Source organism: Mercenaria mercenaria, chromosome 12 (genome assembly GCF_021730395.1).
Source record: "Mercenaria mercenaria strain notata chromosome 12, MADL_Memer_1, whole genome shotgun sequence".
NCBI classification, from domain to species: Eukaryota; Metazoa; Mollusca; class Bivalvia; order Venerida; family Veneridae; genus Mercenaria; species Mercenaria mercenaria.
In genome coordinates this window covers 58,247,457-58,257,309 of record NC_069372.1, presented here as the reverse complement: position 1 = coordinate 58,257,309, position 9,853 = coordinate 58,247,457, and the positions used below count along the sequence as shown (strand labels likewise).

The window sequence follows — 9,853 nt, the reverse complement described above, 5'->3', positions numbered from 1 at the left end:
AGCTTGTTTTCTCTTTAGAGGCTTCTTGTGTGCGCCAATTTTCATTGACAGTATATTGATTTTCAATCTGACTAAAAAACGTACATTTCCTATTACGCTATGCTTAAGATCTGAAGACGAGCTATTGATAGCCTCGTTCTGACGACCCTTCCGCTAGTCAATCAGAAGGCTTACTTACAATATTTTGTAAAATTAAAACATCTATATTTAGCCTGAGTTTTTCATATTTACAATTCTTATAACGACCACATCGCGACTACACCCTCGTGTTCTGAGAGAAATGTCATGGTACGGACTTGGTCACGTAAAGTGTCAGATAACCGGTTAGCTCAGTCTTTTGGGCACTTACCAATGGGTCCCAGGCTCGAGCCCCGGACTGATTGCAAATTTTTATACTCGACACTATTTTGATGGTTCAGCCAAATGCTTGTTGAAACAAGTCGTCTGACTGGTTCAAATAAAAATAGATTTGTGAAAATAAAAATAGCAATATTGGAAATCCAAAATATACTTAAGACGAATGTGAATGGGTCATTCTTAGATCTTTGTTTAGAAGATCGAGTACTTTAGTCAGATTGATTTTACTGATTATATTCCTTATCAAATATGAGTAAAAATGTATAATTATGAACACTTTATTTTGAGCTTATTAAAACCATATAAAAATACCTGAAAGAATTGATGAAAGTTTCGTAAAGAAAGCATTTTTCCATTATTTTTTTCACTCATAAAATTGCTCAAGTGACTATAAAGAATTATAATTGATTTTTCTGGATAAAACCCTAAATGTGAGGCCCACATAGAACATTATTATCAAAACCATGTTTATAATTATCAACACTGTAAAGGTTGACTGTTGCTCTGGACTTTTACGTTAATCGTGTTTATGGTTTACAGCAATAACGGGATCCTGCGATTTGATTAACGTATTAAAATAAATTTGAAAAAGTGGCCTTTTGTGCCATAAAAAGCGGCCTTCTGTGCCATTCAGTTTGTAGCGAAGCACCTATTTTCAAAACACTGAAGTGGAATGATGAATACAACAACATTTTACATTAAAAGTCACAAATATGTGCTACCAGTTTTATCGTTTCTTTGTGGCCCCATGAGTTGTAGGGCATAGAGATTTTGTCTTGTCCGTGCGTGCGCCCGTCCATGTGTCCGGGTCTATCAGCTTCAGTCCGTCCATGTTTCATTTGAAATTAAAAGAAAACCACCTAATTTATGTGGTAACTTTGCCCTTAAAGATAAAAAATGCGCATACGTTGCGCACTTCCTCGTTTTGTGTGCCTCCGTCCTATATTTTTAGAGTTACGGCCCCTGAAATTGTTATAAATGTACATTTTCACTTGTGACACATATAGATAAAAAAGTATATGATATAAATGGATGAAAACTTGCATAGGTCTATATTAAAATGCACATCTCTTATTTTTAGGCTGGCTCCACCCCCTATTTTTAAAGTTATGGCCCCTGAAATGGATCAAAACTGTTTATTTTCACCTAATCTTTTGCCCAGCTCTAAAAGTATTTTATGTTAACTCATGAAGCCTTGTTTGAGTCTTTATCATGATGTGACTTTGCACACTTGACATTCTTCTTGAGAATCTTAGCACTTATCATAGAGTTATGGCCCTTGAGATAGCCAAAATAAAGGATTTTTTTTTTGTTTGTGATGCTCATAGCTCAAAAAATATGTGGCATAGAATAATTAATCCTTTTCATAAAATGTTTGTTGAGGCTATACCCCAATAAGATTGCAAACATTTGAATAATTGCCCCTTATTTGTGACAAATGTACCAGTGGGGGCACACCCTGTGACCTACAGGCACATTTTAGTTTTTTTCTGTTTCTCTTTTTCTTGTTGGATATGCATTTTGTAACATTGTTTTTCTTTTTGACAAATATATCTCTAGCTAAATGGCCATATCTTTAATATTTTGAGAAATCATAACATTTCTTCAAAGGAATTGGTGCATTATTAATTTTGAGGCAGCTTGTCAGAGCCCTGGAACGAGTTTTCAGTTAAAATAACTTTTAAGTGTACATCATTAGAAAAGTGAGCATGATCCATTTTGTTCAGTTGTTTGAAAAGGGCCAATGAAGTTTTCTTTCTACATTGATTACTACTTTTATCTCGGCTCAAGTTTTGCTGTTTTTTTTTTTTTTTTTTTTTTTTTGTAAATTCAGAGTTGTTTCTTTTAAATCTTCTTGGATAGGTACAAGATCTACAGTATATATTTTCAAGCAAAGAGTTAAAAAAAGCAAATTGGTAGTGCACCATGTTTGAATTACTCATTACTTGTTACAAAACTTCTGTGTCTGTGAGGATGAAAAAACAAAGTTAAAGGAATTACTCAGTGAAAGATGGGCGCTTTTTTGCGATGGTGACCAACAATCAGACTGGCTTAAGACAAGTAAGTTTATAGCATATTTGGTTTTTAAAGTAGTAAGTTTGATAAACTGGAAAATCATTTATCCGGATAACGTAGAAAAAAGCCCACAGGCAGCATAAGAAAATGAAAAACAGCTTATGAAATAAATGACAATCCACCGGTACATTTATCAAAACAGCATAAGATATGATGTGATAGTTAAACGTTTGACATGTTAAATAATCTGTTTAGCCATGAGCAAATATAACAAAACTAGTACTAGTACAAAACTAATACAGATACATTTCATTACATCAGATTAGACAAAATGTTTAAACAAACGTGACAAATTATAAATAAATGTACATATGTATATCCTGAAGGCTTAGAAATCATGGAAATCATAATTTAATAAAGGTCTACAAAGTAGAAAAACTTTTGACCCGAACGAGTATAATTACTTAAAGGGAGAATTAATTCTTAGACAGCCTCAGCTCAAATATGCTTTAAACAAATGTATATGTTTATATGTTTATATTTTTAACTGTATGCAGTCGTATGGTGCATCTGAGGCTTAATATTTATAAAAAATTGTTTTGCAGAAGGCATGTTTTAGAACAAAATAATTTATCAAACCTTATGTGACCATAAGCAAAATGTGATATAACAGCTGATTTTTGGGTTCAGTGTTGTTATAATTCTGGTCTTTTGGGATCATAGAGTCCATATAATATCTATATGATATAATTCCACCAGTGCTAGTGGGCGCGAGAGGCGTTGCGCTTTCCATTACCTCTCATGAACAGACCAAATCAATCCGAGACTTCTGTTATATATTGCTTGCTTGCATTCTATACTTCCGAAAGATCTTTCAACAGGTTTTTATCAATGATCACAACAGCAATCTTTTAGTTCCGTATGGTAACTGTACAAAGTCTGCCCGTACTTCGATTCACTTTTGATATAATCCTGGTACTTTCTGATCTTAAAGCCTAATTAATATCTGTTTAGGGTTGTAGGGATCTTGAAAGATGTAGCATTGTCCATTCCTCTCTTGAAAAATCTCGATCAAACCAAATCTGCTTTTGTTTTGCTTGGTTGCACTCTACGCTTTTAAAGAACCTATTTTTCAGAATTAATTTCTTTTGAGCCTGAGGGCTCAAAATCGGACTAAAACTAAAATAATAAGTTATCACAACTTCCCTCTGTGTTGTCATTAATATTTTTCTGTTTAAATATTTGAACGCATTCCGTTGAAGTCGAGTTCGATATTTTGCCTGAAACGGACAAGATAAAGAACTAAATCTATACTTTTGTAAACTGCAGTTACTATCCTAATTCAAATGCCAGTAATATAATGTTTAGATGGTCGAGTTTTCTTACGAGAAAGCTATGAAAAGATTGCTAGGAAGTATAAAATGCAACCATTGGCAAGCGAAATAATACAAAGGGAGAAAAGATTTAGTTTGACTGAGACTGTTAGTGAGATGTAATGACATGTGTTACACACATCACGCCCCAAAAGCTACCTACAAATCTGTAAAAACATCCTTTGGGATCAAAGAATGCAGCCAATCACACTAACAGCAGACTCTTTTCAATTGAGTCTGTTCATGAAAGGTTTCGAACAATGAAACACCTCTCACGGCCCCCTGCACCGACTGAAGCAGAGCTTTATTACGCATCAATTGAATGGACTCCAAAAATACAAAGATTCAGGAAATATAACAACACTTAATAAAAAAATGAGAAGAGAAATAAAAAATAAAATTTGACAGGACATCTGGATTTCTTTCGTGTGGAAATTTCCACTTATGTAACTGCAAGAGACAGAATTTTAGCCCTTAATTTCTCTTTCCTTCATAAAAATTTAAATAACAAACGTACTTTATTTAGTATTACAGAACCAGTACAGCTACAACAAGTCTTGTGACCATGTATTTGATAATTCTTTCTTCGCTTGTGTGCACGGGGATCCGGCGGCTTATACAAATGCAACATCTCTGACGGATATTTCTGAGGTGTACAGAGAGTACGTGTTTTATATTCCCTTATATGTAAAGAAAAAAAACCCTCAACAATTACATTTTAATATATGTATCAAAGAAAGTAGCGAAGTATTTGGTTATGAATCTGTTTGAAAAAATTAAAGTAGAATTATTTCATACAGTATTGGCACTTTTTAAGTACAGGTCACATATACTTGTAATTTTATATTTTGATGCTTTTCAGTGAAAACTGATATATAATTATTGATCATAACCTGATAAATCTATAGTTTTAAAAAGTGATGACCAAACATACTTTCAACTCGTACGAATATAACAGGAACGTATGTTTTATAAAAATGAGTTATAAGTAAATGGGTATTTTATTGAAAATTTGTTTGAATAAAACAAGCAAGTAAACAAAATACTTCTTAATTAATCAAGTACTTCTTTAGAAACGTTTTCATAATATAACCTTGTGACGCCTTGAAATGCTTTGTGACGTTGTGCATTGCGCGTGACAGTGTCGAGGTAAAATGCGTTAAATTCTATTAAAACAATTACATGGCATGAAATGAAATGCGTTTGTTTCGAGTGTAAACTCGAATTACTCATGGTAACATCACACATGAGCATTCATCTGTCTAACGTTCCCTCAATGGATGTTATTCTTAAAAAAATCTCTGTTTTTTTACAGATGCAGCATGCTTCCCCATCAAATAACTCACAGCAGCTACATTTTTCTCATATGTATCTAATCAGTGATTTCCATGCGTCTAGCTGCTTAGTAATTTCGTATTCCAAATTATATTAATCTCGAATGAATCTCTGCATTTATTTCTCTTGAAGCGATGTTTCCTACATGTTCAGTTTATTTATAGAATTGTGTCTTTTCATGTTTGACCAAGCAAAAATAAGAATGGTACAGCCAGGTAATTTAAGATATATCTGTTCAATACAGAAAAACGTCAAATTGCCGAAATCTGTAAAATCATATAAAAAACATGACTTTTTCTTCAAAACTATCAGACTCAAGGCAAAGAAAGAATCAGTTAACATTATGTAACTACCAGTTGTAAAGCCATCAAATGAACGTATATATGTAGATGGCATCCTTATTATCTTGAATTACGATATTTCTTTTTATCACAACTTTATTATGGCCAATATGTATTAACAAAATGCAAATTTAACAGATAGCTATATCTGTTTCGATATTACTAGTACTTCAATTTATCACCTATGAGAGAAGATTTAATCTCAAGAGTTTAAGACCTAAAAATGTTATATTTTTCCCTTATAGAGCTATCTCAGGCATTTTCAAATGTGTAATTGGTGAGCTGTTTAGCCATGTGGATTATGTCAGACAATGTGGATCTTCGTGGCAGGATATCTTACTTACAGGCTGGTTAAAGTTTTCTGCTTCATACGGTGTTGCAGTTCAAATCAGCGAAGACGAAGTTGATCAATTGAAAGTAAGTGAATCAATAGTGAGCGCAGATCTTTATAACATTCCTAAACTCATTTATTGATATCTTTTATCCTTAATAAGTGCAAACAATTTATATTGTTTAATGGCAAACCTAAATTAAAGCTATTACGATGCTAGCCCCCTTAGATGGTAGAACGTATTTATTCATTCTCTTGACGTGTGTTGGTCACATTGTCTTAAGTATTTAGAAGTTGGAGGATATTGATATTAACTGTATGTACCAATATCTTGCCGGGTCAAAATGCAATTCATACAATTAAATATTAAGATACTAATATTAATATGAATCGGTTAGTAGTGCAATTATCTTACTAAAATAAAAAGATAAAACATTTTACAAAGCTGAATGATAAAGTACCAGCATTTCACATTTTTACCTTTGTCTACAATTAAATTTCAGGTGATGAGATGCGAGTAAGAACTACGAGTAATTTCTACTGAAATACCACCATAGACCTCATTTTTGACAGTCAACACACGTCACATCAGATTGTGGAATATTTTGCAGAATATATCTATTATACTATTCAATATAGTAAAATAGTGCATCGTAACGTCATTGTCTATTATTTTCATTTGCTGTCATACCTGTTTATCTACAGTACAAGCTCAAGCATTTTAAGCAAAATCTCCAGTTCTGCCTTCATGTAAACGCAAATGAGATAAATATCCGTGTTATTATGTTTTCAGTTGCATATTTTTTAACATCATTTTCGCAGGGATATAAACAAATCCTGTTGTACTAAAAGCCTCTGGTGTAATCATTTAATCAGAATAGCATAGACGAAACCTTTAGATGTGTTTAGATGCATGTACTTAAAAATGCAAAACGCTGTACATAACCTCCCTCTTTCATATGTGTCAGCATAGACAGATCACTGGTAACACCAGGAGACTTCCTCATCCATTGAAGGAGGGTAAGCCGTAGTAAGACGCATACTTCAAGTTAATACCCTTTTTAAACAAGAAAACGTAAATTGACTTTATTTCAGTAAGCTATTTACCAGGTACTGACATTTTTGCCATGTTAATTCATAATTATACATTTTTGTAAAATAATTCTAAATACCACAGCTATCAAATACCACAATTATTACTGCATTAAATAGAATTAATTGTCATCCACAAACAATGCTTTACTAAGGGTAAAAGTTTTGTCCGTGTCCTTATACTGTATAATAAAATGTATTCTAAATGCTACGACCAACATTTAGTATAATAACATACCTAAACCATGTGAAAAGGATGTTATCAGCTTTAAATGCTATAATAACAGTAGTGATTATCTATAATGCGCTTTGGGGAGGCTGCGTTCTTTTTTCATGTTGGCTGTGCTTGTTGAATGAAGTCTTGATGTTTTACAATTTCCGTTTTATTTCTCGCAGTTCTCATGCGACATTCATTATCAAATGTTTTCTATTTTGTTGGACGCCAGCAATACTTGAGTCTTGTGATAAAAACAAAAAAACAGGAAAGAGTTGACTTAGGATCTTCTCTTATAAATGAATTCTTATCTCAGGGTGAAAATTAAAGTGCATATGTCAGTTCTATAGCTTGAAACGAGGGCTAACAACAGGATCCAAACTGTGGAAAAGACAACTAGTCCTGTGGAAGCAATATTTTTTCATAAGTTACTCATTTAAATATATACAAAAGTGCGGAAATGTTAATTACAATGATACAGAGTGTATCGATTTATAAGGTTACACTTGTTTTTAAGCAGATTAAACAAGAAAATAAGGAGGAGATACCGGCTGCTTTTATCTGTTTAATGTAGTTCTGCGCGTTTGATAATCCGGAAGTAACGTCATTTATCCGGAAAATGTAGATTCGGCGTGCGGCAAAGAAAATAATTTTATGAAACTGTGACCAACAGATGACTAAATGTATTTGAAAGGCGACGTTCCTACCTTTCTTAAGTTTAATTATGATATCGAAATGTCTTACATGATTAATAATTCCAAAAAGTAAAGGTCTGAAAGTCAGGCCGAAAGGCTTGGATCTCTTTAATCCTTGGCAAATATTTCGTATAAGAGCACACGAATCTACACAGTTTCACCGTATTATAGGTCATATGTTAATTTACGACTGTGAGAAGTTTTATGAAATGTACATTGTAGACAAATTCTATTAACGAAAGTATATGAAATTTGTAATTTTCCCATAGACTGCTAAACTAGACACTAGGCTTATGACAAAATATGTGTCACAAAATTCAACCTTTTGTAAGTTTTCTCTCATTTTATGTGATAGGGATAAATGCAATAAAATGTGTTTGATGATCCTTTTGAAGCATAGAATGCAACTAAGCAATGTAAAAGCAGACTCGGTTTGATTAAGTCTGCAAGTCCATTTTAGAGATTTTCGCAGAGAAGTGGTTGTAATATAATTATGATACTGGACATAGGATTTAGACTTGCTACATTCACAATTTTAGAAATAAAGATTTGGAAAAATATATCACAGTCTAAGAGCTAGTCTAATAGACTCCCCTGTGTAATCTTGTGGTAGACCAAAATGTTTCAAACATGTTAATGTAAATATTTTATCCGAACGCGCAGAACTACCTCAACTTGTTGTTCTAATTCTTTTTCAAAGATATTCTTTTAATACATATCTAGCACTATTTTTCATAACCGCACGATACTTCAACATTGAAAATACAGCTAATAATAAAATAAAGACATGTGTTGGACTTACTGGCTCTACTGATCTGAAACTTTGGACGTGGTTTTCATGTCATATTTGCCAAGTATACAAAGACACTAATACCAAATTCGGTTTATTTTCATCGAACCGACTAGCTGACACAGCTGTTTCAGATACCCCAAGGCATTACGCTTTATGAAATTATGGCGTGAAAACGTTCGGTGTATGTGACTAACTTCATGGCTTACATCAAAGAAATAAACTTGATTTTACGCGCAGAGTCAATTTATAAAGACGTTTTTGATATTTATGAATATATTGAGATGTCACATGTAAGAAGAGTACTGGAATACATGATGGTGGTGGTTGTCCACAATCTACAACAATCAAACAAAGTGTAGACAAAATTTAAAAAAAATAAAAATAGATCAATTGCTCGGAAGATCGTTCATCGTTCTGATTTGTATTTAATCATAAATTCACTTTTCTTAAAGAAATTTCTAAAATATGGTACACATTCTGCTTAACAGCGAAGGCAACCCCGTTTTGAAAGCTAAAAAAGATATTATATATATTCTCAAAACGTTTTTGCCATCGCATTTCGGATAATGAGGCTTTGTAACCATTCCATTACGGGTGACGTAACTTTGGAGCACGTTAATAAATCCGCAGAACGCAAGCTTCGGCAACTAGAACTTCCAGGTGGCCAGTAAATTTTATGCAACACACGCTCAATCAGTGAAGTAAATATAATATGTGATTTTTTTCTAACTGAAAGGCGTCGCGTTGCAATGTTCTCTTGGGAAATCAATAACTGGAAAGTTTTAAAGCTTGCTGAAAAACAAGGTAAATATTTTCTAAAACACTGGCCTGTACAGACACCTAGGGTGAGGAATATTTGCCCTCCCCTACCGCCATCTCCCAACTACTATGTACTTGTATAACCATTTTTCATCGCCATTGTTTCCTGTTTGGCGCCATATAACCTATACTGTGTTGGTGCGCCGTAAAACCCAAATAAATAAATAAATAAAGCATCGCCATTGTATTTGCCGACGGAGACGTTAATAACACAACAGAGGAAGCTATACTGACAAAAAACCAACTGGCTTAAGTGCACAGAAGATAAACAATGTTCGCCTTAAAAATGGTTTTATGTTTTAATATTTTTCCCATATATTTTTGGTATTCTTCAAATTGAAGACAGTACAATTGTTTCTTCAGAGAATTTAGTACTGCTGTCATCAAAATTAGCAAGAACTTTGCAAATGTCAAAAATTTTCTTTTTTTATATATTACAGACTTTTTGTCAGGGCTAGGAAAGTCATAGGTTTGGTGCCTTTTAGTG

General features: G+C 33.2%; 1 long non-coding RNA gene across 1 annotated transcript; it reads left to right on the top strand.

Annotated features, from left to right (window-relative positions):
* The first annotated feature begins 1,995 nt into the window (after nt 1-1,995).
* LOC123534582 (uncharacterized) lies at nt 1,996-6,415 on the top strand. Its single transcript, XR_008366333.1, has 4 exons — nt 1,996-2,418; nt 4,273-4,408; nt 5,668-5,839; nt 6,257-6,415. It is a non-coding gene; the product is annotated as an uncharacterized LOC123534582 (long non-coding RNA).
* The last annotated feature ends 3,438 nt before the right edge of the window (nt 6,416-9,853 follow it).